This window comes from Liolophura sinensis, chromosome 1 (genome assembly GCF_032854445.1).
Source record: "Liolophura sinensis isolate JHLJ2023 chromosome 1, CUHK_Ljap_v2, whole genome shotgun sequence".
Taxonomy (NCBI): domain Eukaryota; kingdom Metazoa; phylum Mollusca; class Polyplacophora; order Chitonida; family Chitonidae; genus Liolophura; species Liolophura sinensis.
In genome coordinates this window covers 69796670-69805763 of record NC_088295.1, presented here as the reverse complement: position 1 = coordinate 69805763, position 9094 = coordinate 69796670, and positions in this window count along the sequence as shown.

Here is a 9094-nt window from a genome sequence, read left to right as displayed (position 1 = left end):
TGAATACAGGCGAATGGCTGAAAGAAATACACTATAGAAGAGTTAATGCCTCCACATGGCTGATCGTAGCTCATTCTGTGTGCTCAGCCATATATAAACCCTGGAACCCAGGGTAATGAGAGCATTCATTCTGCACTTGGTTTGTGGGACCATCATTACTGTTTCTTTACCCAGCTGTGTGAGTTCATACGTAACTGGAAAGCGCTTTCGGAATCACCATGAGGGATCGCAATCACCATGAGGGATTATACCATTCGAATTGATACCAACCTTGACCAGAAAGCACTCCCATTGATACTGTTATACCCGGTGTAACCTATCAGGAGATATATCCAATTATGGAGCCCGCTCATTACAGTCGCAAACAGACACTTCACTAACTAGATGTCTCCTTTAGCACCTGAACAATGTTCATAAAATCTGCACTGGCCTGTAGGACAGTTCGTTTCTGTACATACAGTATCGCTTGGTGAGTTCTCGTGAGTGATTCTTCCCTTAATGGATAGAGTGTATTCGCTCCAACTGTGCAGTCTGTGATTCATACACGACTTAACCGGGTGCACCATAAAGTCAGAGACAAATCTTCTTCGTTGAGACATAAAATTGTCTAAAGTAAGGCGTAGCCTTCTCTTTTATGCGACCTGGTTTGCGTTTTGTTCGGAAACCAGTTTCCCAATCGTTGTGACATGACATGAGCACCAGGATTTACCCACGAGCTTATCAAAAGCTTAGTTTTTGCAAAATCTCAGATCTGTCTGTCAGTGTTGCCTATACAAATGTTGTATTTGTTTACTTTCGGGGTCTGGTAGCAACTCTGACAGAATCTAAAGGAACCAGAATTCATTTGTGACTTTTTGTTTATGTTAATTACTGTTCTCTGGCGTTCTAAATAAGCAAGGCCCAATATTATAACTCTGAAGTGCAATCATTCAGTAGATGCATATGGTGCTTAGAACAGTTTTCATGTTTACACCAGGATAAGGTAAGAAATAACGTTTGTAAAATTCAACGTCAGATCTAAATGAGTAGACCTCAGCAGTCATAATGTTAGTCACGTGATGACTTCAATCTACTTCACGCGTGATTTACTCGGTAACTAGTTTCTCTCCACCGAAACCCTTTTTACCTAGTCTCTCAAGCAACACAGTACTTGATTTAGTAGCTGTGTTTGGGATTAGCGTTACGGTTTGCATGCTTCGGATCTCTGTAGTTCTGTTTCATAATTAACGGATACACGAAATTGAAGAGTATAGTTCTCAAGAAAATGAAGAAAGATATGCCAGAAGAAAAACAACCACTCTAACTTTTGCGGGACCAGCGTAGCGATCCCATTTCGGACTCTCCCTTTAACTACGTAGTTTAGACAGCCATCACCATTATCACAGCAGCCTACTTGATTTCCGTACTGACCGCTGGGGAAAACTGAGGCTTAAAGCCATTTTAATGCACCGACAAAAAAGCTTTAAAGATTTTCTGTACTTTTATATGTTAGGATACATCATAAAACTCATCTTAAAAAATTAGAAAAACAAGCGTTTCATGTATCTTTCAGTGTCTAATGTCACTTATCCAAGGAATAGGGCTTTGATAAATTTATCTTTATTAGCTTGATACTAAAAAAACAAAAATTTAACACAATTATAAATATCAAAATTCACATATGGAGTACGGCATAAAACACCGATCAAATAAATAAATAAAATTCACATATCCCACGGCTAAACAGTTTCAACATATACATATTTAATTTCTTACACCATTGACCATTTTATACACACGAGTCTGAAACACAATTAAGACGTACAGCACAGTGAGAAAAACAAGAGCAGTGTAATTGTTGGCAAATAGTCACACGTAACCGGTAAATTATACGGCTTCTCCTCAATTAACCTCGGTTAGGGCCTTATTCTAACGGTTCATGTAAATACTTAAGGTTACACTGGCGCATTGATTTTCCTTACTATTTATGTAGGGAGTTTGTCAACTTCAACCTCAAAAATATATATGTCCTAACTTTCGCGTGGTACAGTGCCATACCACCATATGCCGCTTGCGACATGCAACATGTGAGATGTGGTTGCTACAAGCGAAGTCATAGCATTCTGTTATCTTGGTAACCTCCAGCCAGGTAGAAAATAACACCGGAAAAAAAGTTATCAGTTCTATCCAAAACAGACAAAATTCTGATATATTTTAACTGGGTGTAAACTAGCAGTGCAGAAATTTATTGTCCATCAACAATCTATAATGTCTGTATGGCCGTATTACCCCAAACAGTGCTCCTTCACTCTTCGATTCGGAGGCAAATCTTGGGCCAAATTGCCTGAATTGCGCATGTGTAACCTTAACCACTAACAAATTACACGCCCCTTAGTACTACGGCTTAAGAAAATTATGTAACAAAAAATGTAGTGATGTTAATTACAATTTATCAGACGTCACCGGTCTAGAAATAGTCAAAATTCTGTGTTGTCATTACATTTAACATACAATCACATTAAAACAATGCAAAAGGACCAGATCTTGGGGCTGACTGGTCCAGCAGCAGAATTCTGGATTATAGTGGAACTCAATATACTTATATACTGTTCTCCCTGGATTCCTTCCAGTATAATGCTGGCCAACTTGGTATAAGTGAAATACTCCTGAGTACGGCATAAAACTAAATCAGATCACAAGGTATAGGCGGAGTGTGTCAAAACTAAGCGCAGACATTTGATTTATACAGTTGGGGCCAGGACTGGTAAATGAATATTTGATTCCAGCACAGCCTTCAGAGAATATGAAAGCGAGAACACGTCTGTAAGCCGAATTAAGCGTCACCACTGATTATCAGCTGGGAATTGGAATTTCTCGCTTATTAACTAATCAAGAATAATATCACTTGCACTACTCCTAGGGAAAAAAAATTCACACGGCAGTAAGGTTCGATTGACCACACGGTTTTCAAATGAGAAATGATTACATAGGCGGTTGTCCTCCCCTGGTGCCAGCGTTGGATTTTGACATGCTGGGCGAAGCCTGCTTACTGTGGTGTATATCTTTTCACTGTGTTCCATTCAGTCAAGATCAGTTTTCGATCGTTAGTCGCTGGTCTGTACATTCTATTTACTTGTACATATTTTATTATTTATTTGCTTGTCGTATAACATCATACTCAAGATTTTTCTTGAGAGAAACCGGAGTGTCCGGGTAAACCTTTGGTGTATAGTTACTGGAGACTTACAAATATGCACACTCTACTAGTGGAAGATCAATGATCTTCATCGGACGTAAAATTGAGCAAACGCCACATGACGATCGTTGACCGGCCCAAGGTCTGATTTGAACCATGATTGAAAGACAATAACCTTCGACAACTAGACAATGAAAAGATGAAAACAATGAATGTTATATATCCAGTATATGAATAAAAACCATTTCTTTTTGCGCGATAAGACGGCAAGAAACTTACTAGTAGTATATAGAGCAAGACACTTTCGGCAAAGCACAAAACCTAGTAGTATTAGGCAAAGCACAAAACTTATCAGTACGCAAAGCCCAAAACTTACTGGTGTTGGGCAAAGCAAGAAACTTACTAGTATTAGGCCAAAAACGTTAGTAGTCATCACTCTTATTATAAATCTCGAAATAAAAGAAAACAAATAGCAAAGGAGAAAGGAAGAAACTTATTACTATTATATAGAACAAGACACTATAGTATTAGGCAAAGCACAAAACTTAATAGCATTAGGCAAAGCACAAAACTTACCAGTAGGCCTATTAGGCAAAGGCCAAAACTTACTAGTGTTACGCAAAGCAAGAAACTTACTAGCATTAGTTTAGTTGTCATCACTGTTAATATAAAACTCGGAATAAAAGAAAACGGAAAATAACGATAAATAATGATTCAGGTCATTGGTAGGACGGAGTACAGGGCTTCGTCTGACATCTAAATGAAGTAACATGAAGAATTTGTCTCCAAGGGACAGAAGACCAAATGGTTGCATGTCGGTGGCAACAGAGTGGATTATCATTATATCAACATGCTGGACATGTCCTTTGCGGAGATTTGTCTTCTTTCTTTGTCATTACTAAGACTAGTTTGCATCAGACAAGGCTGAAAGCCCGCAATTTTGACAGAAGAAGTATACCAGGTACTTGCTGGACAACTTACTTTACCATAAAACGAAGAATTCTCATCAACGCCCGATAGACTTGTTAAATTTGCAAAACGCAATTTGTAATTTGCATTCAAGTATAGATCAGTTCCTTTTATAAATCGCAGAGGTGTCAAATGATAATTGCCATCAATCTTTCATAAACGAAGCGACAATATAATTATGCAACCATTGGCTGTTTGTGGATAAATGCAATAACAGATAAATATTATTTATTTTATAATTGTATTTGGGAATTGTATCCCAGTGTTATAAAGTATGATGTAAATTACACAGTCTGGAATGTGCAAAATTCTAATGGGAAGTTTGCAACGAGCCTTTGGACGCATAGGTGAGCTGCAGTTCAGGCAGACACAGTTATCATGATCAGAATTTGTGTGGGCGTTGATTTTAACAATATTTATTTATTTATACATTTGTTTGTTTGTTTGTTTCTTTATTTTATTGGGGTTTAGGCCCTACTCGTTAATAGATTTAAGCAATATGACCTAAACTTCGAATTTCTAAATAAGAATGAAAGGGGTCAATTTATCCGTTTTATTGCCATCAAAAATTAAGCTCCAAATCGCCTAACCATTAGAAAATAAAGAAAAGGCGACCTATGCGAACATGTCTCGCAAGTACACGAGAAAACAAGATAATCTAAATTCTGGAATGGACGGGTCTGCTCTCTTTGAACGAGTTTTTGTACGAGCAAGTCAAATATTCTCTCGGTCCCTGTGATGTGATGCAAAGCACTGCTGACGTAGAAAACACGTCTGTAATGCAAAACACGGCTATAATACAAAACACGAATGTAATGCAAAACACGACTATGGTGTATTTTTCAGCGTTACGTTAAGTTTCCACACACCTGCGTGTGCGTGACGAAATTACACGGATGCCTGGTTCACTGGTAACAGCTGGTTCATTATATTATACACGAGCAGCAAACGACTTTCTGGAGATTGCCAAGACGTCTATATCACAGCACACAATGCCAAAGGAATGAGACTGGATCATATTAACAGCTTAATTTTATGTTTTTCTGCGAAACAACGAGTCATTTCAGATCGATGGGAGTAAAATAAATTAGATGTAAACAGTTTGTAGAGAATAGTGGCTGAGTTCTCTGTTAACTGCCTCGGTCATAAGATAATAAATCTTGCATAAATAATCCGACTTTATGCCACAATACAAAAACAAGACTTCACTTTACTTAAGCAAAAGGTGGGAGTTCATGATAAGGTCTGAGAATAACAGTGTAACTGTAATAACCGACGTTTCTGACCAATCCTGTATAGGGCAATAGAGAAGATTTACCCTCGGCCTAACCCAACATGGACATCTATACAAGAAATTTACCGCCTTCAAGAACCAAAACCAGGAGAATGTACAGCTCCTACTGAACACATTCAACTTGGGTACAATATCTAATTTTGTAAAATTTTCACAAAAGCAAATGTAAGCTGAAAGCTCTTCTTGGCAAAAAAAACCACTATTTCTATGAAATTATTTTGACATGACACTGATGTCTTAACAATTCCAATGGACTAAAGTTTGTAGCCCACGCTGGACAAATTCAGAACACAATGTCTAATGCAGTCACCATTTTCTAACTGACTGACTGAATTTCAGCCCAAGCTGAACCAATTCAAAAACATCCTGTCTTTCCACAAGTGCAATGTCCACGACTATTAGAAGAATGAAACCATCTTTCTGAAAATTGTTTTTACATGACAATAATATAGTACAAATTTACAACTGCCTAAACTAATTTGCAGTCCAAGATGAACGTATTCTGAAAACTGTGTGTGGAACAGTTTTTCAACATATGACTACTACAGGAATGCAAAATATCTTTCTGAAACTGTTTTCACATGACGAAGATGTAATACCAACATCCGGAATTCTGAATGAAAATTTGCAAGTAAAGTTGAACAATTTCATAACTATATTTGTAATATATTCATGTCAAAGGCCATGGGCCACCAGTATACACAGAGATAGAAACAGTTACAAACAGCTCTACAGTTTAGAACTCCTTACAAGTACCTGTACATACCCTTGCCAGCAGCACAAGCTGAACTGGGAGGAATACCGCTATTATGAGACATCTGTGGATGGGGAAGCCCGAGCTCAACCCGTCTGAGAGAAATCTGTTGCAACACAATACATGACATGTATTAGGAAACATGAGAAAAAAACTGCACATTATGTTTCAATCTGTATATAAATGAAAAGATTAAACCGTACATTCAATATTCAAAAGATATTCATGTTAACATATTCCCGGAAAGCATCTGATTTCCATCATCCAATTTTTGAATCAGGGATTCTGGAGTTCCACGCACAGGGCACATGGATGGATTGTTGGTTTTACCTATACTGACATGAACTTTTTTAAGGTCACTGGTTATGAAGTGGGTAATAGTGACAGTCAAGCCATGGGACCCAGAGGGTTGAGGGACAAATTCGACGTTACCAACCTGTATTGTTGGTGCATTAAAAGCTTTGGAGACTGTAAGTTCACCTATCCTCAAAATGCAATGTAATGCTTGTAAAAAGAGAGTATTTTAAAGAGGCGTCTAATGAAAGATTATGACACCAGTTTCTCCAGAATAGGCAGAGTAATTGACAAACGAGAGTCAATACTCGGTTTTGAACGCTCAACACCCATCAGGGCCTTTTGGAGGCGGAAACTATGGATTGACATCCATCAATTTTGTGAATGAAACTAAGCGCTGAAATATGCGAGAATATGGTAGCTGGACTGTGTTTAAAAACAAACATGACAAAATTTAGTAAGATTTGGAGAGATGCTAGAAAAGGTGGCTTAGTAGGCTCAGTTGATTTAGAGAATGAAATAAATCGATTAATCATGTAAGATTTGAGTGTGTTTTGTGACAGAGATGCACTAAGTAGCTGATTTGTTACAGTTTGTAGAACTGAGCTGGATTGTGCACCTGTTCTTTGCACAGACAAGGTGCGAAATGGAATGCTTCCTGGGAAAGGAAACGAGACAAATGGTCAGGTATAACATTCGTTTTTCCTGGAAAGTGCTTGGTTCCGAAGATGTTTTGTTTTAGGGAAGATAACACCAAGCTTCATTAGACTTTTTGACTTTGATGTTGTCCAGTTAATTATCTCAACCAAACCAGGGTTGTTCGTCATGAAGAGTATCTTGTGGTTTTTCAACTTTTCACCCCATGTCTCCAGAAACAGGACACTATTGGAAAACTCTTTTGTGGTTATGTTCAAATTAATCACTGGACCTGCAAACCAGCGGTTACACATAACAGCAGCAAATCCTCCATGTGCTCCAGCAGCATCCGAATACAAACGGATAGAATCAGAAGAAAGCCAATCTGAGTACAAGAAAGTAGACTTGCCATGGAGGACTAAAAATTTTAACCAGGCACTAATGTCAGCTCTACCTTCAGCTCATAACTTTAATGTCATGGTGGGGTGCTCTTATGCCCTTGGGGAAATCTTGTAAGTGGCACGGGAATGCTGTGCCAGGTATGATGACAGAACAGCAAAAGCTAAGGTAACCTATAAGGCATTGGGGATCTCTCAGGATTATACTTATACTTATGATACCAGGAGGCTGCGTGCCTTAAATAACTTATGGTGTGGGAGCCTGGCCAGCATGGATGAGAAGTCAATTTCTATTCCATTAATCTGAATAACTGTTTGTGAGGTCAGTTTTATGATGCTTAATTGGAATTCCGAGGTCTCCGTTGCTCAGTTAGCGCAACGTAATGACCCAGAAGCCTCTCACCAATGTGGTCTCTGTGAGCTCAAGTCCAGCTCACTCTGTCTTCCGGCTGTACGTGGGAAAATCCTGCAGCAACCTGCGGATGGTCGTGAATTTCTCCCGGGCTCTCTCCGGTTTCCTCCCACCATAATGCTGTCGTATAAGTGAAATATGATCACGGCGCAAAACACCGATCAAATAAATAAATAATTGGAATTCCTAGTGTACAGCATAACTGGAGAAAGTGGTTTAAATGTTCATATTATTTTAAAGAGTTAGGTGGCCCAACAAAAAAGTAGTCATCTATGATACCGTAAATGCCACAGGCTTTGAAATGAGTATTCATGATCCACTGGAGACAGGCACTGAGAGACTCAAATATCTAATGGCACCCATTGGCAAATATCGGTCATACTAAAGCATCCTCTATATCTGTTTTGACACAAGGCAGTTACGACCATGTGCTTGGACTAGGGCTATGACATACTCAATACTCTGCAGAAGCTCGAGAATACTCCTTTGGTATAACAATTTACTGATTCCCCTTGTAGAAAAGACAAATTATGTATTCCTTTTTTGGCACGACACTCAATGGGGAGACAATCAAAGTTTTAAATGGACAGGATATAAAAATTTGGATGCTACTGTGCCTAACCATCCCTCAGTTTCATGGACACAAATTCTGCTTGTAGCAAGGCTGATGTGTGATTAGCACAGTTAATTCTGTCTATTAACTCACCTGCAACACACAGTCTAAACCCAGATGTAAACCCATGAAACAAAAAGAATGCCAGAGTTGAAGTCATAACCTTGTAGAAACCAGGAAAGACGGCTGACGTTAAGTGGGCAGGGCACATGTCTTATTGGGACTTGGGACAGTGAGTGTTTTCCACCGCATTTCGAAGTCTGAGAAATTTCCAACAAAAGCCATACCGGTACGGGTTGGAAAGATTTCGCTTTTTGTTTGAATGAAATGGCTGTGATTAGCCAGGACCGCGTTTGGATTGAAACGTGTGAAATGTAACATTGGATTTTAGAGTGGACAGTTTCCATAGCTCGTCATGAGTCTTGCTCCTGTCTAATAACTGGGCAGCGCGCAGTTTTCAGATATCTCCATCATAATATCTGCCTGCACCAAACTTAAAGTGTTAATAGACGTACAATATAGCCATACTTGATGAGTCCTGTGATTTGA